General features: G+C 42.5%; 1 long non-coding RNA gene across 1 annotated transcript in view; it reads left to right on the top strand.

The window, feature by feature from the left end:
• LOC145539281 (uncharacterized) overlaps positions 1–1,978 on the top strand; it is a 192,255-nt gene extending 190,277 nt beyond the window's left edge. The window contains exon 6 of the long non-coding RNA XR_014077690.1: positions 934–1,978. This is a non-coding gene — a long non-coding RNA (uncharacterized LOC145539281). The remainder of the gene's footprint in view (positions 1–933) is intronic.
• The last annotated feature ends 20,537 nt before the right edge of the window (positions 1,979–22,515 follow it).

The raw sequence follows: 22,515 nt of genomic DNA, 5'->3' as shown, positions 1-22,515 counted from the left end.
TGTAGGAGACCTGGGGTTTGGTCCCTGGTTTGGAAAGATCCCCTGGTGGAGGAAATGGCAACCCACTCCAGTATTCTTGCCTAGAAAACTCCATGACGGGCTACAGCTTGTGGGGTCACAAAGAGTTGGACATGACTGAGCAGTTTTCACTTTCACCGCTGATTAGCAATGTTATGATACTTTCAGGTGAACAGCGAAGGGACTCAGCCATACATATCCATTCTTCCTCAACTCCCCTTCCCTCCAGGGTGTCAAGATTCTATTCTTTTATTGCCCATCCTTTTTGATTTCTTCTTGGCCAAGACTGATTATTTCCTAATGGCCTGCCTTTTTTATTTAAGAGAAAATATATGTAACTCCCTGGCTGTGGTTTTGGCTGCCTCCTCTGTGTGTCTGGAGCTACTGGTGGTCCATTGGTGGCAACTGGGAATCGAGGACGTGGGATCATTGTTATATCATCTTTTCTTCAAAACCTAAAACTACAGGACTCATGTTGGGTCTCATTTTGGAAGATGAGCTTTGTGTTTTATATTTGCAACAACTTTGTGGTTCCCCAGCTGAAGACATGATTCTTTTCTTGGCTTTGGGGGAACATGTGGCCAACACAGAAGATCAAAGAGAGTCATCGCCACTGCTAAAGAGACCAGATTTCCATCGGTTTGAAGAAATGGGTGAGGACAAAAACACTGCAGATGTCAGGGCAAAGTACAGATTTGGTTTGCTTTGTTTGGCTCTTCTGCATACTCAGTCACTCAGTCATGTCCGACTCTTTGTGACCCCATGGACTGTAGCCCGCCAGTCTCCTCTGTCCATGGGATTTCTCAGGCAAGAATACTGGAGTGGGTTGCCATTTCCTCCTCCAGGGGATCCTCCCAATCCAGGGATCAAATATGCATCTCCTGCATTGGTAGGCAGATTTCTTTTACCCCTGAGCCACCTGGAAAGTCCTGTTTGGCTCTTGAAGACCTGTTTGTAAGAAGGAAAACTTGTCTCATAGGGAAGCCACGTAAATAGCATTCCTGGTTCAATGACTTTTTATCACATGATGAAGGGATGAATCAGTCTCTCTGTCTCTCTCTCACCCTTTTGTTCTTCCTCTGTATCTCTCTGTCTCCCTTCTACCCAAACATGACAAAAAGAAAGATCTCATTTAGGAAACACATTTTGTTCACCAAGCTTGCCATGTAACTTCATTTAATCCAGTTCTATGGAGACTTGAGGAGAGCGTCCCACGGGCCGGACAATGAGAATATAGGATCAAACGGAAGAGAAGGGTTTCCAGACTGTGTGTAGAGAGTGGAAGGGGATACAAGGAAAATGACCGCTAAACTTCATTACAAGCTGGAGGAGTGTTGCCACCCTTCGAGTGCAGAGTGACTCTGGAGGATAGCCTGAGTCTGACCTGGAGGTTCATGGAGAGATTAGGAATAAACCGGATGGAGATTGGAGAAGGGGGGTGGAAAACGGATATTCTGGGCGGAGGAAACCGCTCCTGTGGAAGCTGGAATTTGAGGGGGTGTGGCCTCTGTGAGGAACTGAAGCTATCCCCACCTCGCTTCAGGACAGAAAGGGCCAGAGATATGGGTCACTGTTTCGTAACGTCACCTGGGTGTACCTGTGGTCTCTGAGTTGAAATATACTCCCACTTGGAGATCTTTTTTCCTTTCTCTGGCTGCGTAGCATGTGGCATCTTAGTTCCCTGACCAGGGATTGAGCCTGCGCCCCTTACATTGGAAGCATGGAGTCTTAACCCCTGGACCACCAGGGAAGTCCCACACTTGGAGATCTCGAAGCCTCTAAGGCACATTTTGCATCATCAGCTGCTGGAGTCATGTGTGGTGTTGCCTTTGTCTAGACTAATTCAACTTTGGCCACTTTACCCTCTTTGACCAAAAGGCAGTGTTTGTATAATTGTTTGAATGTATCTAGAATTTTGGCCTCAGTTTAGAAAAATCAGTGGAAAATATTGGAACCCAAATGTCTGTGATACCTGTGATGAGAAGTGTAGGTTTTAAAAAGTCATAAAATGGGAGGAAAAATGGAAATTTTTGTAGTGAATTAGCTTTAGGCATACGTTAGTTTTAAGCTTGCAAATTGTGTATTCATGTGTGAAAAGCAAACAAAATATTAAGAGGCATGCTTGAAACACTAGAAATAAACCTACAAAGAGTATGAGCATGTCTAAAGGTGAGGTATAATTAAGGGCTTGTTAATTTGTTCCTCTCTCTGAATCCTCTCATCATATATATATATAAACAGAGATGTTTATTTTGTATGAAAGTCTTAATTTTTTTCTCTTGAGGAGTTTGTTAAAGATAGAAATCACAGATTCAAAATTTAGTTGCTTACACGGTATCAGTTCTCAGTTCTGTGCATTAGCTAGAACAATGGAATAATGCGAAATGAAAAGCAATCACAAACATCTGTTTGTATCTGTCTTGTTGAGCACTTCAGCAGATATCATTAACTTCAGATTAGATCTTGTTATTAAGAGGTGGAAACAGCTCTTGATAACAGTAAACATTACAGAACTCGACAACAATTTGGAGAAATGCAAACAGATTGATAGCAAAATATGAGTAACTATAGAAACATAAAGTTAGGAAAAGATAATGGAATCTTTAATTTTACTGATTCAGAAGATTTATTGAAGTGAATTCTATAAGCAAAATTTCGCACATAGTTACTCAAAGAGTACTAGAAAAATTTTGGGCCTTGGTTGCATGCTCAACTGACCATGGAAGGTTTAAATACTTTCAAATGTAAGAGCATCCACTGACATCAAGAGCTTTGAGCACCTGACTCTTCTACATGCAAACCTTACATTACAGCTTCTTGAGGTTTCAGTTCAAGGCAAACTGGGACTTGATTCTCTACAAGTCATGGTGGTTGCATTAAGAAGCTTCCAGAATCTTGGATAATTTAAAAGTCTGAAGAGTCAGCAGGTAGAATATGGACTCTATGCTATCAAGCTTTTAGGTTCATAATTAACAAGCTAAAATATGCAAAAGGAAAAGAATCTTCTCTTTCTGCCATCTAATATTTATTAGAGAATTTTCTAACTCCCCACCCCCTAGTGAGTTCTGCCTGTAATTTATTCCCAGTTTGTCCTTCTTTTTGCTTCATCTATGGAAAACATTGAGGTTTCTATTGTCATTTCGGTTGCAGTTCCACCAATACTCTGTGTAGCTTAAAATGACCTTGAATTTTCCATGACTCAAGCCTGCAGAAAAACATTGTTGATCATTTTTATTGGCTAGTTTTATCCACTGCCTCTAACTGTTACTTTGCCTTACAACCACTTGTCAGTCTTTTTTTTTTTTTTTGTATATCTTGTATATAATTTCTTATTTTATTTTTAAATTGATGTACAGTTGATTTACAATATTGTGTTAGTTTAAGGTGTACAGCAGTGATTCAATTACATATATATATACACATTCTTTTTCAATATAGATTATTGCAAGATATTGAATATAGTTCCCTTTGTTGTTTATCTATTTTATACACAGTAATTTATATCTGCTAATCTCAGACTCCTAATTTATCCCTCCCCTCCCTTTCCCCTTTGGTGACTTGCTATGTCTGTGAATCTGTTTCAGTTTTGTAGTTAAGTTTATTTGGGTCATATTTTAGATTCTGCATGCAAGTGATATCATATGGTATTTGTTGTCTGACTTACTTCACTTGGTATGATAATCTCTAGGTCCATCCATGTTGCTGCAGATGGCATTTCATTATTTTTGATGGCTGACTAATATTCCTTTGTATATATGTACCACATCTTCTTTATCTGTTTGCCTGTCAATGGACATTTAGGTTGCTTCTATATCTTGGCTACTGTAAACAGTGCTACAATGAACACTGGGGTGCATGTATTTTATTTTTTCAAATTAGAGTTTTCATCTTTTCTGGATATATGCCCAGGAGTGGGATGGTTGGATCATATGGAAACTTTATTTTTTTTAGGAACTTCCATACTTTTTTCCATAGTGCATGAGTTCACATTCCAAACAACAGCGTAGGAGTATTCTCTTTTCTCCACACCCTCTCCAGCGTTTATTGTTTGTGGACTTTTTGATGATAGCCATTCTGATCAGTGTGACATGGTAGTTTTGATTAGCATTTCTGTAATGATTAGTCATGTTGAACATCTTTTCATGTGCCTATTGGCCATCTGTATGTCTTCTTTGGAGAAATGTCTACTGAGGTTTTCTGCCTTTTTTTTTTTTTTTTTTTTTTGATGGAGTTGTTTCTTTTTCTGTTGTCAAGTTGTATGAGCTGTTTGAATATTTTGGAAATTAAGCCTTGGTAGGTCACATGGTTTGCAAATATTTTTCTCCCAGTCTTCAGATTGTCTTTTCATTTTGTTTATGGTTTCCTTTGCTGTGCAAAAGCTTATGAATTTGACTAGGTCTCATTTATTTTTGCTTTTATTTTTATTGCCTTGGAAAACTGCTTGTCAGTCTTTTGACATCTTAGGTTTTCCTGCATTCCCTGAGGACTGTGGCGATTAAGCTACTGATCATAGTCCTGTAGGGGTTTTCTAAGTGTATTTTCTCAGGGAGACTCTTAAAAGCTGTTGTATGCTCAGGAATTCACCCAGACAGCTCTCTAAATTCTGCAGGGAAAGATTCCCACCAGTGTGTATGTGATGAGGGCATTGCATGGCCAGCTTGTGAAAACCTGTTGGCCCTTGACTCAGTTCAGTTCAATTCAGTTGCTCAGTTGTATCTGATTCTTTGCAACCCCATGGACTGCAGCATGCCCAGCCTCCCTGTCCATTGCCAACTCCCAGAGTTTACTCAAACTCACGTCCATTGAGTCGGTGATGCCATCCAACCATCTCATCCTCTGTCATCCCCTTCTCCTCCTGCCTTCAATCTTTCCCAGCATCAGGGTCTTTTCAAATGAGTCAGTTCTTCACATCAGGTGGCCAAAGTATTGGGGTTTCAGCTTCAACATCAGTCCTTCCAGTGAATATTCAGGACTGATTTCCTTTAGGAGGGACTGGTTGGATCTCCTTGCAGTCCAAGGGACTCTCAAGAGTCTTCTCCAACACCACAGTTCAAAAGCATTAATTCTTTGGTGCTCAGCTTTCTTTATAGTCCAACTCTCACATCCATACACAACTATTGGAAAAACCATAGCCTTGACTAGACGGACCTCTTTTGGCAAGTAATGTCACTGCTTTTTAATATACCATCTAGGTTGGCCATAACTTTTCTTCCAAGAAATAAGCGTCTTTTAATTTCATGGCTGCAGTCACCATCTGCAGTGATTTTGGAGCCCAAAAAAATAAAGTCAGCCACTGTTTCCCCATCTATTTGCCATGAAGTGATGGGACCAGATGCCATGATCTTAGTTTCCTGAATGTTAAGCTTTAAGCCAACTTTTTCACTCTCCTCTTTCACTTTCATCAAGAGGCTCTTTAGTTCTTCTTCACTTTCTGCCATAAGAGTGGTGTCATCTGCATATCTGAGGTTATTTATATTTCCCCTGGCAATCTTGATTCTAGATTGTGCTTCATCCAACCCAGCGTTTCTCATGATGTACTCAGCATAGAAGTTAAATAAGCAGGGTGACAGTATACAGCCTTGACGCACTCCTTTCCCTATTTGGAACCAGTCCAAATAGGAGCCAGTTGTTCCATGTCCAGTTCTAACTGTTGCTTCCTGACCTGCATAGAGATTTCTCAAGAGGCAGGTCAGGGGGTCTGGTATTCCCATCTCTTTAAGAATTTTCCAGTTTGTGGTGATCCACAGAGTCAAGTCTTTGGCATAGTCAATAAAGCAGAAATAGATGTTTTTCTGGAACTCTCTTGCTTTTCAATGATCCAACAGATATTGGCAATTTGATCTCTGGTTCCTCTGCCTTGAATGTAATGTGTGTACTAAGTCACTTCAGTCATGTCCGACTCTTTGCGACCCTATGAACTGTAGCCTGCCATGTTCCTCTGTCCATGAAGTTTCTCAGGCAGGAATACTGGAGTGGGTTGCATGCCCCCCCTCCAGGGGATCTTCCAGACCCAGGAATTGAACCCACATCTCCTGCGGTTCCTACACTGTAGGCAGGTTCTTTACCACTGAGCCACTGGGAAGCCCATGGATGTAACACGTACCTTAAATTGGTAACCTCGGTCTTTCTTTCAGATTAAAAGCCATTCCTGCTCTGTAAACTACATAATCCCTCTGGTAACACTCGTTAGTCAGCCCAGCAAAGCAGTTTAAAGACTCTGCTAAATGAAGACATTGTTAGTGCTGTTAGTCGCTCAGTCGTGACCAACTCTTTGCGACCCCAAGGACTGTAGCTGGCCAGTGTCCTCTGTCCGTGGGATTCTCCAGGCAAGAATACTGGAGTGGGTTAAGACGTTATTAAATGAAGTGTCCTTGGCTCCAGCTCATTGCCGAGTTACTCTGAGATGAACAGATGAGCACATAGCTTCTAAGAAGTCTGTTGATCCTAATTTCTGAAATCAAAGAGCCCAGGATTTTATTTAGAGTAACCAAACTAAAATTACACCATGTATTGACAACAAGAAGTACAAGGGACCTGATCACTGAAAGTGTTTCTGAGTCATAGGGGTTAGGCTAGGCAGTATCTGTGTTAGGGTTTTAAGAATTCACAGCCCCCTTTAAATTAATTAATTCTTTGATTTGCTTGCTCATTCTTTTCAAAGTGCTTCCTGAGCACCAATGAGGTGCCAGGTGCTGATACAGGCACTGGAACTCCAAAGGGTATACAGAGTCCAGTGGAGGACCTAGGTTCTAAGGCAGGATGACAATTGATTTCCAAGGCTATGAAGGAGCGATGCTTCAGTGTTGGGGGAGAAAGGAGGGACCATAATTCTGCCTCAGGGCTGATATAACTGTGGATGTTTTTTTTCATCAAAGGTTACAGAGCAGGGAAAGCTAGTTACACAGAGGTGTTGCTTTTTGATTTGAACTTTTAGAAATGAGGAGGAGTTTTCCAGATGAGTGTGGTTCTTTGCCGATTAAAGTTTCTGGAGACCCAGAGAGTGATGGAGGTTTGAAGCCCTGCTCAGAACAGTGTATTTTCTTTTTTTAAACAATGTCTTCAACAAATATCATATATTAATGTATATGTAATATAAAAATGATACAGATGAACCTATTTGCAGAGCAAATATAGAGACACAGCCAGAGAAAACTAATGTATGGATATAGAGGTGTGGGGGAAGGGGGATGGGGTGAATTGGGAGATTGTGGTTGACATATATACACTACAGTGTGTATAATAGGTAAGTAATGGGGACCTACTGCATAGCACAGGGACCTCTATTCAGTGCTCTGTGGTCACCTAAACAGGAAGGAAATCCTAAAAAGGGGAGATACATGTTAACATATAGCTGGTTTCTGTACGGCAGAAACTAACACGACATTGTAAAGCAACTAAACTCCAATAAAAAATCAATAAGTAAAAAATTAAAAATTAATTTTATGGGAGCATAGAGCAGTGTATTTTCATATGTGTGATTTATAGGAAGAAAGAACACTTTTCCCCCTAAAAGGTCTACGGTTGTTCAATATTTGCTATTTGTATTACTGCTTGGTTTCCACATTTTAAAACTGTGAGCCATGTTTGACATGTTTTAAAATTCAGGTCAGTGGGAAAGTAACATTCATTTAACACAACTTTTCAAGAATCCACTTTAATTTGTGCATTGAGATTAGTTTCTGTCACGTGTCTTTAAGCATACAAAGATAGCTTAGTCTCTGTGGTTCATTCTAGGTATTCTTAATATGAAAATTATTTGAAGTTGTTATGCTTTTTCTCCCTCAGTGGCAATTAGTCATTTATAGATGTTTGGACTTTACATGCTTAGACATGGATGTGCTAAGGAGTTACCACTGTTCTCATTCCTGGATCTGGGATAACAGGCAGAATTTTTTAAAGTGCAAATTAAATGCTTGACAGCTGGCAAAAGAGGAACGAAGAGAATTTATTTCCCTCTGGGATTTGACAACTGTTAATTCTTCATGAACTTGGCTTCTGCCAAACATATACTGTACTTTCGTCTGATAGGAAATTCATATTGTTAAACTCTATGTGAACTCAAGGTATTAATGTAGAGTGCTTACTAGCAAAAATGACTTGCAAATGTCAGATAAAATTAAATAACATGGCTTAATAAAATAAGCTTGTTTCCGAAAATCTGTTTTTCATATTTGTGAAAGAATTATCTGTCCTGTTATTTAAACCAAGATATTGCCAGGACAGGGAAAAGAGACACTCTTTTATCAATTATCAAGGGAACCATTGATTTCACAAAGCCAATTAAACTATTTCTGGGCGAACAAGTAAATATTAGTTTTAGAAGCATTTCTTTTTGAAAGAGACTGGTGATGAGGATAAGAGTGCCGAATAAAAATAAGACATCCTATTCATTGCTTGAGGCTCAGCGAATATCTGGTTCTCAGATTTGTTACTTTAATTGACTTAAATAATAAGGGCAGTTAGCTTTTACTAAGACATAGACATAAAATTGGATGGATTTTATGGTCTTTCCAAAAGAACTTTGACTTGAGCAAATGTCCCATGGTTTCACTAAATATTTTGTGAGCAAAGAAGTTACCATCAAAAAAGCAAGTCTGAATCCAAGGTGCTCTCTAGGGACGCCGTCAGGGGTCCCCTTCGTGGGCTGTGGTACTTGCTGGAATCAAGTGTGAATAAACATTTGTCTGGCGCGGTGATCCGAAGCAAAACAGAGACAGGGAGCTGGAGGAGCCTGTCCTAGCAACATGGGCTGCTTCCAGACCATGTGGCCTCCTGATTGGAGGACTTTTGGGGGAAAGCCTGCTCGATTACTTTGTGGTAAAAGAGAGGGAGGGCTGTTTATGGGAGTAATATTCTTAGGTGATGCTGACTTCATCTGTGATGCTCCTAGTGTAGGACTGGTCTCCAGTGGTTCATTAACTATGATGGATCTGGACTCTCCTGGATGTCTGTTCAGAGCCAACTGGTTCAGAATAAAACAGAATTAGAATTATGACTGTGGGTCAAGGTCAAGGTCCATCTTCTTGGAGGATATGACATCAGCCTTGGGACAATGACTGTCCTAACAAAAACCTTTTCAATAATCCTTTGTGGTTCTGTCAGCTGTGCATGACCTCACAACTCTCCTCCATGCTGGGGATAATGAATTCTGTAAATTTACTCAACAAATGAAGAAAATCATCCCTAATTTTATCTACTTGCATTTTCAAATGGTCTCTTTTATGTTTCTCTTCTCCATTTTAAGGAGATGCTACCAAGTTACATTTCCCTGGAATTTGATAAAGAGCCAAGCAGTTGGAAATTGAACAGCAAACATGGATATAATTCAAGAAGTTTCTGTGTTTCCCTCTGCAGACATTAGCTACCCATCAATCTTTTGGTAGGTGGATGGTTGAAGCTCAATTTTTGTTCATTCAGAGCCTTTCTCCTTTTTCTTAAGGTTTCATCCTCATCCTGGGGGCTTAGGGAGAGGCAAGATACCATGGCCAATAGGCAAGTATCATTTGTCAGGAGTTTGATGCTATGTCAACTCAATGAGCTTCCCTGGTTGCTCAGTCAGTAAAGAATCTGCCTGCAATGCAGGAGATGCAGGTTCAATCCCTGGGTTGGGAAGATCCCCGGGAGAAGGGAATGGCAACCCACTCCAGTATTCTTGCCTGCAGAATCCCATGGACAGAGGAGTGGACAGAGGAGCCTGGTGGGCTACAGTCCATGGGGTCGCAAAGAGTCGGACACGACTGAGCAACTAACACATACACAGCTCCCTCTGGCCTGCTAGGCTGGCTCAGACCCCACAGTCACCCTTCACTCATCAGGCCGAAGTCCCATCAGACTTGTGTGGTGTTTGGACACTGGGAATCAGAGATCTGTACGCAGACCATGCAGACTGCTGTCTTGAGTTGGGCATGAGAAAACATTGAAGTCTTGCTTCTTGTCCACAAACTCTGCTTAGGAAGGGGCCTCTTGTATTCTCTGGACCTAACTTGGGTTCTCCTGTGAACCTCTAGGTCTTTGACTGGGAGTCAAGACAAAGAGCTTCAGGAACCCCATCGATTTCTCAACCCTTTTCTTCATCTTCCCTCTTCCCAGCCCAGAGGTGCTTTCTCTTAGCTGGGAAAAGGTGATCTAGCTCAGCATTTTTTCTTGTCTCTTTATTACTGCATCAACTTTAGGTCTTAAACTTTTCTTGTGTATAATGACAGACAAGAACCACAAAATAGATACACACCTGACAAATTGATATATGATTTATTATTAGTAGTAATAACTTAATAATGAGTTTGCTATTAAAATTCAAAACATACGCAATGGCTCTGTGTCTTTTAAAAGGACACATGTATATTCAAGGTTAAGCCAACTCTTCAGAGTCGATTACCTACAGGAAATTAGGGAATGGAGTGGGGGTGATGGATCAAAGGGAAGAGATAAACCCAAGAGGGTCTTTGCCTGCACTGATGCTGGTGATAAAAGGCTCCCAACAGGGGAAGATTGTGATTAACCGATTTTTATGCCTGGGACCCAGGTGGCGCTAGTGGTAAAGAACCTGCTTTCTAATGCAGGAGACATAAGAGACGTGGGTTCCATCCCATGGAGGAGGGCTTGGAAACCCACTCCAGTATTCTTGCCTGGAGAATCCCATGGGCAGAAGAGCCTGGTGGGCTACAGTCCATAGGGTCACAAAGAGTCGGACACAGTGGAAGCAACTGAGCATGCATGCATGCCTGGCACCCATTAGAACAAACCAACCAGCCTTTATTTCTTGAAGCATTTAGGATATGGGCAATACAAGTTCAAAAGTGTGGCCTCTGGAAAAACATAGGCTGTAGAGTCTGATTAAGGAAGTTCAGCTCAGTTCAGTTGCTCAGTCGTGTCTCACTCTTTGTGACCCCATGGACTGCAGCACGCCAGGCCTCCCTGTCCATCACCAACTCCCAGACTTTACTCAAACTCATGTCCATAGAGTCAGTGATGCCATCCAACCATCTCATGCTCTGTCGTCCTCTTCTCCTCCCGCCTTCAATCTTTCCCAGCATCAGGGTCTTTTCCAATGAGTCAGCTCTTCGCATCAGGTGGCCAAAGTATTGGAGTTTCAGCTTCAGCATCAGTCCTTCCAATAATATTCAGGACTGATTTCCTTTAGAATGAACTGATTGGCTCTCCTTGCTGTTCCAGGGACTCTCAAGAGTCTTCTCCAACACCACAGTTCAAAAGCACCCATTCTCCTTAGTGCAAATAAGATTTCCTTGTCATCCTATTGTCCTCGTCTTTCCTATGAGACCAAGCCTTTGCTTTCATAGTTTGGGGAATTGGAGTTCTAGCCCTAGGACCTCTTGCAGCAGAAGGGGTTAATGGAGTCTCCCCTTTTTCCCTGCTGGGAGGTTCTCTAAGCAGTGGGGATACATACTTACAGAGCAAAGGGGTTCATTCTAGGTGTGACACATCAATTTGACATTTTTCATTAATTCCTAAGATTCTGGAATCTTATGAATGACACATTTCAAACCTTTTACCAGCATCCCTGAGCCTATCTGCCATCTTGGATTAACTCCCTCCTCGTAGAGGTAAGAGGTTTCATGAGCAGAAAACATCACATAGCACCCATGTCAGTTATTAAGCAGGGAGCTGAAAGCTGTGCACCCTCCTTTCTGCAAAACTGCTCTACCTCAGGATGGGTATTCTCACTTCTATCCAAGGCTGGGCAAGAGAGATGACAGCTGGAGAGTTCTGGCTTCCAGGTTCAGCCTCCTCACTCATGGTCCAAGGCTCTGCTCAGTGGAGTGGAAGCCCCCTTTCCACCCCACACAGCTGACCCATTTCCCCTATATAGTGCCATCCACCCTACTTTTGGGAGGATCTTGACTTGAACAATGCTTTCATGTCTAACTGTCCTCAAAGCCACAGGGGCGGGAAGTTGCTACATCTTGCTTCTCTGATCTCCATCAGTTCCACATAGTGATGCATGTGTGCATGCATACTCAGTCATGTCTGACTCTTGCGATCCCATGGACTGTAGTCCACCAGGATCCTCTGGACATGGGATTATCCAGGCAAAAACATGGGAGTGGGTTGCCATTTCCTTCTCCAGGGGATCTTCCTGACGGAGGGATTGAACCCACATCTCTTGTATCTCCTGCACTGGCAGGCAGGTTCTTTACCACTGTGCCACCTGGGAAGCCCATACCTCCCTTTCATCTTGTCGGAAGGAGGGAGGGCTTAATTATATCTGCGGATGGTGAGCAGCTTTTCCCTTCTTTCCAGCTTTCCATACCCAGCAGGCTCTCAAACAGTCTCTCTGTTCTTTTGGTTTCTTTGATGTTCCATCTGGATGTCCTTCCAGATGACATTCTTTTCACCTAGGGCGGGCACTGGAACTGAGTAGAGAGACTCGTGCAAACTTCTGGAGTTCTCTATGTCAGTAAACTACTAGGGCCAGAAACCCAGGACTTTGCATCCATCTCCACCCTCCACACTTCCCGTCTCTTCCCCACCCTGCACGCGGTCACACATCCGTCCATTACCTGGTCTTGCGGATCCTGCCTCGTGATCACTCTTACAGCTCCCATTCCTTGTCCTGACTCATCGAGCCTCCCCCCTCTTCAGCCACAAGCACTCTTGTCCCCATCATCTCTTCTCATCCTGCTGCCAGAGTGATCTTTAAAAACCCAACCCTTGATTCTCTACTTATGACCACTTAGTGGCTTCTACTGCTTTTAGAGGAAGCCAGCGGCACAGTGTATTAGGTCCTAACTGTCTGATCTGGCTCTTGCTGACCCCACATCTCCTACCAGCTCTCTCTCCCAGGTCCTTTCATCTTCATTTCTCAGGGTTCCTTGAAAATGCCACAGGGTTACTTCTTGGCCCTGGTTTGTGCTGTTTGCTCTGAATGCAGTGATTCTTTTCTCTTTGCCTCCTTCACACCCACCCATCCCATCTCAGCATCACTCCCTGGACCAGGTTGGTCCCCACAATGCATCACACTGCCCTGTGCTTCTCCTTTGCAGCTATTTCATAATTCATGATTACTTTGCTTCGGCTGCCTTTCCATTTAGACCAGGGGTCCACAACCTCTAGGATCTAATGCCTGATGATCTGAGGTGGAGCTGATGTAATAATAATAATAATAGAAATAAAGCGCACAATAAAAGTAATGTGCTTGAATCATCCTGAGACCTTCCCCCTGCCCCAGGTCCATGGAAATATCATCTTCCATGGAACCAGTCCTTGGTGGCCCAAAGGTTGGGGACCACTGCTTTAGACCATCAGTTCCACAGGAGAAGTGAGCATTTCACTTCCCACTGTACACTCCATGATATTTGGGAGCTAGAAGTGCCTCCATAAATATTCATTGACCCGATGATTTTCCTAAGTTGTTGTCCAGTCACTAATTTGTGTCTGACTCTGCGACCCTGTGGTCTGCAGCATGCCAGACTCCTCTGTCCTTTACTGTCTCTTGGAGTTTGCTCAAGTTTGTGTCCATTGAGTTAGGGATGCTACATAACTGTCTCATCCTCTGCTGCCCACTTCTCCTTTTGCCTTCAATCTTTCCCAGCATCAGGGTTTCCTAAATTGCTGAACTGCTAATCCAAATTTCAATGCTCTCAAACTATGCTAAGAAAATTCACCTTAGAAAACACGACTACAGTGTGCTCAGGTTTATTCCTTACTCCTTGCCTGTGCTTACAAATACTAGATTTTGGGTGAACAAAGACTTTTTCTAGCTCAGCCCAGGACTGTCTAGTGTTTGTGTTCCAACGATTTCCTTATGTCTCGTATGTTTCCTTTGAGCCATGTCTGAACTTCAGTCCTGCAGGAATGATTTCTCATCTGTTTCTTGTACTAGATAACACCATATTAGTCTTGAATAAATGTGACAAAGTTCTAGCCAAATTCATCATCCTAGTAGAAACTGATGCCCAGGATTTCAATCAAATGAAAAAAAGAGATAAATAGGCTACTCTGAATTTATTTATGAATTGTGTGCTCCCAGAGTTACAGTCTCTAAGGGCTGAAATAAAATAATGAGGCTACCATTTCTCATACCTAGGAATATGTCCAAGCCAGTTCTGGCTTCTTTAGACAATAGAGACAGCGGGAATTCCATAGGCAGAAAGGTCTTTTACTCCTGTGGACCTGGAGGTAGGAATGTCACAGTAAATGCCACCACCATTCACCCTGGTTCAAGCCTCAAAGTAGGAGTCATCCTTAATTCCTCAAAATCTACTGTCAAACTATTAGCAAGAAGAGTGTCTCAACCTTTAAACATTAAAAATCTGTACGTACTTCCTTGTATTTCTACATCTGTGTTTCCCAGGTGTCTCAGTGGTAAAGCATCTGCCTGCCAAGCAGAAGATGCAGCTTTGATCCCTGGATCAAAAAGATCCCCTGAAGGAGGACATGGCAACCACTCCAGTGTTCTTGCCTGGAGAGTCCCATCGACAGAGGAGCCTGGTGGGCCACAGTCCATGGGGTTGCACAGAGTCAGACACAACTGAAGTGACTTAGTATGCATGCCCAGACTTCCCTGGTAGCTCAGCTGGTAAAGAATCCACCTGCAATGCGGGAGACCTGGGTTTGAGCCCTGGGTTGGGAAGATCCCTTGGAGAAGGGAACAGCTACCCACTCCAGTATTCTGGCCTGGAGAATTCCATGGACTCTATAGTCCATGGGGTTGCAAAGAGTCAGACACAACTGAGCGACTTTGACTTTTCACTTTGCAGAAGCAGCAGCCCCAACAGGATTTATCTCCTTACTCCACTTGGCTTTTTCTCAGAGCATCTATTACTAATCTTATTGTGAGTACCTGATTATGTTTCAGTCTTGCCCACCAGAACATCATCTCCTTGTGGGCAGGGGTTTTGAAGATCTTGTTGAGTGTTGCGTGTGAAGCATCTCCGAGTGTCTGGTGCAAAATCAGAGCTTCCTGAAGGCTTGTTAAACGAATGAATGAATGAGAGAAGCAAACAGATGGGAATGAGTCTACCTCATGTCCATTCCTGAGGACAGATTCCCTGAAGACAAAAGGAAAATTGGCATAAGGCAGACACAGTCTAGCTGTTACTCTTGTGAGTTTGTTGCTTTCTGGTTATCTGTCTTGATGTTTGGAGAATCCAGAGATTAGCATGGGGCTAAGCATATTTTCCATGGAGTCAGTCTGTGGAATGATAATTGACCCAGAGCCCCTTTAGGCCATGCTACCCAGCGATCAATGCAGGACTGTGCCTCCTGGCTGGTACCTGCTGGGCAAGGGGGCTCATTTCCATCTGCAGAGCTGCTGACTGGAGCTGTTTGTCCCTCAAAGGGTGCTAAACCCTCATTAGCAGCTTATAAACTTTTTCCTGCTCTTCAAGACTGGCTCTCTAGTGAACAGTGGGGGCATTTACTAAGTCCTTCTGAGAAATGAGCCAAATTTTTGGAAATGGGCATGTAGAAAGGACCTGGAGAAAAAGTTGACTTATAATAACGCCAGTGGTATGTTTCTTTGTAGACAGAATCACCAGGCTTCAATTAGGTGTTTCAGAACCATTTTTCTTTCTTCTTTTTATTCCCTCCAGGAATTATCTTAAGGGTCTAATTTCAGAATTGATTTCCACCAACGTCTGTTTTTATTAGCTCTTCTTGGGCATAGGGAGCCAGTGAGGGTGCTTGTTTTCAGACTGAGGTCAGAGGATACCTGATCGAGGAGCAGAACCACTGTATTTAAGTTGTAAAACTTTTAACTGGAGGGTAACATGCATGCACCTAAGGGCTAAGGATATAGCATGATGAACTTTCAATTCAATTGCTGATGGACGTTTGGATAGTTTCTACTCTGGCTATTATAGAAGGTCTATTTTTCTTCCTTCCTTCTTTCCTTTCTTCCTATTCTCCTCCTTTCTCCCCTACCCTCTTCATTCTTTTTCATCTCCCATTTCCTTCTTTTCTTCTCTTTCTCCTCCTTTAGAATGGAGACTAACTGCTAGAGATGGGTATTAGTGTCTGAGGATAAACTTGGATCATGTGGTCAAAGCATTATGCAGACTGCTGATTCTCCTCTGAAACAACCTGCTGTTTCCCTGGGGTTGGACCAAGGCATCCTTAAGATAGTCCCTTTCTTATCTACCAAGACCTGAAGGAGCGCCTACAGTCAGAATTGGATTAAGGGTTGGGCCAGCTGGGTAGCTGTCCAGGACACTCAGCTTTAGCAATGAATTTAAATATCTCTGCAAATGGTTCACCAGTTAACTCGGGTTTCCTTATACCGCAACTAATACAGCCAAGAAAGTCTCACTTGGGCCACCAATGATATTAATAGTATCCTCTGGTGAAAATAACAGAAAATCCAAAACCACTCCCAACTTGTCAAGACCTCTACCTGTGGAGAATTATTGCCATAGAAACATAAAGTCATAGATGCTGAAATCTGAATGCAAACAATGCAATCTGCAGTGTCAGTTACCAGGAACAATCAGTTTAATTTGTTCTATACATTTTGTTTTATTTTTAAATTTTTTGCTGGAATATAGTTGCTTTACAATGTTGTATTTGTTTTTTCTGTACAGCGAAGTGAATCACATATATATATATATATATTTGTATATATATATGTGTGTATATATATATACATCCCCTCTGTTTTTGAATTTCCTTCCCATTTAGGTCACCAAAGAGCATTGAGTAGAGTTCTCTGTGCCGTACAGTAGATTCTCTTTAGTTACCTGTTTTACACATAGTGTCAATAGTGTATGGATGTCAATCTTAATCTCCCAATTCCTCCTCCTCTCCCCACCCTGTATCCATATGTTTGTTCTCTGTGTCTCTGTTTCTGCTTTGCAAATAGGTTCATCTGTACCATTCCTCTAGATTTCACATATATGCATTAATTTTTGCTATTTGTTTTTCTATCTATATATTTTAAGCCCTTTATACGTCTCCCAAAGATCTGTCTGGTTAGTTAGCAAAGAAGAATAACGTGAGATGTTTTGCCATCATTTCTTGTAGAATATTTAAGTTACTCTGGGCTGGGAATTGAACTGGCTTCTGTATATAATACAATTTTTTATTAATATAAATACATGTTGTTCCCACTAAAAAAATGTAAAACAGACACTTAATATTGTTATAAGGGGCTAGATTATTGGCTGGCCAGAAGCACCCAGGTGCTCAATTTGGCCTTGGCTATGAATCTGGCTCCCTCTTCTCTAGAACCCCAGGCAGCCTGCGGGAGGCGGGAGAGGGAGAGATGAGCCCAGCAGTCAAGGGCAGAAGCTGAGTCTCCACATGGACTGGTTCTGTGGCCCTTGGTGAATAATGTGATCATCTTGATCTTTGGTGGCTCAACAGTAAACAATCCACCTGCAATGCAGGAGACCTGGGTTCAATCCCTGGCTCAGCAAGATCCCCTGGAGAAGACATGGCAGCCCGCTCCGGTATTCTTGCCTGGGAAATCCTATAGACAGAAGAGCCTGGCAGGCTACAGTCCATGCGGTCACAAAGAGTCAGACACAACTGAGTGACTGAGCAACAACAATAACAACATCTTAATCCTTGCTTTCCTCATCCAAAAAATGACAGGCTTAGACAAGATGATGCTGGGTTTTCTTCCGGTTTTGACAACCTGTGTAATGGTGTGAACTGTGCTATGCAGGAAACTGTATCTTGCCCTGAATGAATAAGGGACTTCATAAAGTACACTAAATGCCCAGTGACCCAGCCCTGATGAGAGGACTGTTGTAACTTGATTGTACTTCACTGTGTTTTTCTCCATGCTGTCAAAATACCTCACTGAGATATGATGCTATATATAAATAATAAAGTTGATGTTAACTACAGAAGTTTGATGCATAGTTCTCAATGAAATGAAAATGAAAGTCACTCTGTTGTGTTGACTCTTTGTGACCCCATGGACTATGCAGTCCATGGAATTCTCCAGACCGTAATACTGGAGGGGGTAGCCCTTCCCTTCTCCAGAGGATCTTTGCAACCCAGGGATCGAACCCGGGTCTCCTGCACTGCAGGCGGATTCTTTACCAGCTGAGCCGCAATGTGCGTGATCATCAAAGTCCTCTTTGTTAGCCAGCTAGCCTCCCAGGCATTGTGGGGAGAGTCACTGAGTGTCACAGCAGAAGTCAATCCTGTGCCTTGGAGCAGTGGAGTTGCCCCTGGAAGAAGAAGCCCCACCACAAGCATGCATCTGTTCTTGTGACTTTTGGTTTCAAGTCCATATTTGACTCCTTCTTGTTTTTTTTTTTTTTTTCCTGTCTGTGAAAATTTTAATGCATATGCCTCATCTTTGATGGTCAGGCACACAAGCTTCTCAAGAGACATCAGAGTGACCTTTTCTCTCTGAAGTGCCCTCAGGTCCTGTAGCCTCTCACTGTGAATTTTATATTTGTCAACTGTCTCTATTTGTACTAGTTAGTGTTCTATAGCTGTTGTAACAAATTACCACACATGTAGTGGCTTCAAACAACATGAATGTGTTATCTTACAGTTCTGGAGGTCAGGAGTCTGATCTGGGTCTCAGTGGGCTAACATCAAGGTTTTGTGTTTCTTTTTTAACTTTTCATGTTGTATTAGGATATAGCCTGCGAAGTCACTCAGCCATACAGATACATGTATCCGTTCTCCCCCAGACTCCCCTCCCATCCAGGCTGCCACACAACACCAAGCAGAGTCCATGTGATATACAGTAGATCCTTGGTGGTTATCCATTTAAGTAGCAGTGTGTAGATGTTGATCCCAAACTCCCTAACTATCCCTTCTCTCTGTCCTCCCCCCTCACCCCCGGCAACTGTGAGTTCATTCTCTAAGTCTGCGAGTCTTTTTATTTTGTAAGTTCATTTGTATCATTTCCTCTTAGATTCCACACGTAAGGGATGTCATATGATATTTCTCCTTCTCTGTCTGACTTACTTCACTCAGTATGACAATCTCTAGGTCCATACATGTTGCTGCAAATGACATTATTTCATCCTTTTTAATGGCTGAGTAGTATTCTATTGTGAGCTTCTCAGGTGACTCAGTGGTAAAGAATCCCCCTGCCACTGCAGGAGATGGAGGTTTGATTCCTGGGTTAGAGAAGGAAATGGCAACCCACTCCAGTATTCTTGCCTGGAAAATCCCATGGACAGAAGAGCTTGGCGGGCTACCGTCCATAGGGTTGCAAAAGAGTCAGACACAATTTAGCAACTAAACAACAATAACAACACTCCATTGTATTTATGTACCACCTTTTCTTTATCCATTTATCTGGTGATGGACATTTAGATTGCTACCATATCTTGGCTATCGTGAACAGTGCTGTAATGAACATTGGGGTGTTCAAAATCCTTTTGGATTTTGTTTTTCTCCTTTTTGAAGGCTTTAGGGAAGAATTCATTTCCTTGCCTTCTCCAGCCTCTATTTTTGTTATTTTTTTTTAAAGTTTATTTTTGGCCACATCACTTAGCATGTGGGATCTTAGTTCCCCGACCAGGTTCTCAAACACATGCACCCTACAGCGGAAATGCAGAGTCTTAACCATTGGGCAGCCAGGGTCATCCTGCCTTCTCCAGCTTCTAAAGACCACCCACAATCCCTGATTCATGGTACCTTCCTTTATCGTCAAGTCATCAAGGTTGCATGTCCCTGACCCCATCCCCCCCGTAGTCGTATCTCTGTCTGACCAGAACTTCCAGGAAAGTTTTTCTGCTTTTAAGGATTCATATGATTAGTTGGGTCAATGTAGATAATGCAGGCTAGTAATCTTCCCATCTCAAATTCCTTAACTTATTCATATCTGCAAATTCCCTTTTTCCATGTGAGGTGTGCAAGTTCTGAAGATTAGGGTGGGGGCATCTTGGAGGAGGACATTATTCTGCTGGTCTTGGTACTGTATGTGAAATGATTCAGAGCATCCTTTTCGAGCCTGAGATTGCCATGGATTGGGCTCACTCTGAGGTTGACTGAGCCAACACTGGCAGGCAGGATGTTTGCTAAGGACAGTCCTTGGAAGCAACATCTATGGCTAAGAGGGAGGGGGAGGAGGAGGCTGATCTTGGCTGGGCTTATGAGTCTGTGGTCATTTGGAAGGTCAGCCAGGTGGTAGCTGGTCCCAGATAGCCTAGTTCACATGTTTCATTGGCTGGAGGTTGGAATGATAAGGTGACTATGCCCAAAGTCTCTCATCTTCCAATAGGTTGGCAGGGTCCTCTGATATAATGGCATCATTCCTAAAAGCAAGCAAAAGCTATGAGATCTTTAGAGGAGTAAACTTAGAAGGGGCCCAATATCACATGTATGGATGTGAGAAAGCGAAGTCACTCAGTTGTGTCCAACTCTTTGTGACCTCATGGACGGTACCCCACCAGGGCTCCTCCGTCCATGGAATTTTCTAGGCAAGAGTACTGCTGTGGGTTGCCGTTTCCTTCTCCAGGGGATCTTCCCAACCCAAGGATCGAACCAGGGTATCCCGCATTGAGGGCAGACGCTTTACTGTCTGAGCCACCAGGGAATCCAATGGATGTGAGTTGAACCATAAAGAAAGCTGAGTACCAAAGAATCGATGCTTTTGAACTGGGGTGTAGGAGAAGACTCTTGAGAGTCCCTGAACTGCAAGGAGATCCAACCAGTCCATCCTAAAGGAGATCAGTCCTGAATATTCATTGGAAGGACTGATGCTGAAGCTGAAACTCCAATGCTTTGGCCACCTGATGGGAAGAACTGACTCATTGGAAAAGACCCTGATACTGGGAGAGACTGAAGACGGGAGGAGAAGGGGACGACAGAGGATGAGATGGTTGGATGGTATCACCGACTTGATGGACATGAGTTTGAGCAAGCTCCGGGAGTTGGTGATGGACAAGGAAGTCTGGCATGCTGCTGTCCATGGGCTCACAGAGTCAGACACAACTGAGTGACTGAACTGAACTGAATATCACATCTACTGTCTTCTGTTTGTTAAAATTACCTGGCCAGATTCAAGGGGAGGAGAACTAGTCTCCACCCCTTGGTGGGAATGGCTAGAGAGTTTTTGAACCATATTTGAAATCGACCATATCAGACACAAACTCTTCCAAATACTCAGCTTTATCATTTATTGCTTCAAGTTTTTCTTATTTGAATTTCAAAGCTGAAAATGACCTCGGGATCACCTAACATACTCCATACAAGCCAATATTATTACTCTGATTTATAAAAGAATGTATATAAAAACAACAAAGAATTTATACAGTTATGAACCAGAAAATATGAATGACCCTTTGTGGCCCAAGTAGAAGATAAGAGTGTTTTAGGTAATTAGAATTTCAAAGAAATTTGAAAACAAATATTATTTTTATCTTATTTTAGTAAAAAAATTTTTTTTAGTGTACGTAGGGAAAAGATACAGAAAACTGTGCCTTAAGGAGGATGGGTGGAAAAAAACTGAAATAAAATTGTTGTTCTGTTGCTAGGTTGTGCCCAACTCTTTGTGATCTCATGGACTGCAGCACGCCAGGCTTCCCTGTCCTTCACTGTCTCCTAGAGTTTGCTCAAACTCATGTCCATTGAGTCAATGATGCCATCCAACCATCTCATCCTCTGTCACCCTCTTCTCCTCCTGCCCTCAATCTTTCCCAAAACATCAAGGTCTTTTCCAATGAGTCAGCTCTTCACATCAGGTGGCCAAAGCATTGGAGCTTCAGCTTCAGCATCAGTCATTCCAATGAATATTCAGGACTGATTTCCTTTAGGATGGACTGGTTGGAACTTCTTGCAGTCCAAGGGACTCTCAAGAGTCTTCTCCAACACCACAGTTTAAAAGCATCAATCCTTCAGTGCTCATCTTTCTTTATAGTCCAACTCTCACATCCATACATGACTAGTAGAAAAACCATAACTTTAGCTATATGAACCTTTATCAATGTTCCTTGAGCTAATTCTGAAGCCTGAAGAATGAAAATAAAATATTCATAAAATATTATGGATATTAACAAAATTTGTGGGTTAATCTGGAGATCTGTCTGTAATATAGATGAGATTTTAGGAATTTCCTAACATCATAACTCTATTCTTTGCCTGTTAAAAGATGTTTAGGAAGTTGTGCTCCAGAGAGATGCTTAATTGTCTTGGGAAACCCAGCTAGTTATCATTAGGGTTGGGACTAGAGTCTACATAACCAAGTTGCAAATCCAAGGTTTTTCCATCATTCCATACTCTTTCCATCATAGACGCTCTGTTCAGAGTCCTCTAACCAGGACAAATATCTACTGAGTTAAGAGGAAGTCAGCTGGAATGTGGCAAAACATTAGTCATTTCCATCAGAATGGGAAGTTGAATGGTGAGGGCATCCTTGTTCTTTCTTCCTATTTGAAGAACAGCAGCTGTGTCTTTCAAGGTATTTTGGAGGATGTGTTCATACTGCCACTTGCTCTGCTTTTGGTTGGGCTTCTCTCCACTACCTACTAAGTAGGTGACTACATTTTCCTTGGTGGAAAGTGCATTAGGTAATGACATTTTCCCTATGCACTCATCAACAACACTGCCTCTGTCCAAGTCACG

Source organism: Giraffa tippelskirchi, chromosome 2, assembly GCF_054371585.1.
Source record: "Giraffa tippelskirchi isolate mGirTip1 chromosome 2, T2T-mGirTip1v1.2.pri, whole genome shotgun sequence".
NCBI classification, from domain to species: Eukaryota; Metazoa; Chordata; class Mammalia; order Artiodactyla; family Giraffidae; genus Giraffa; species Giraffa tippelskirchi.
Note: the sequence above shows the minus strand (reverse complement) of the source record. Positions and strands in the feature narration are given on the sequence as shown.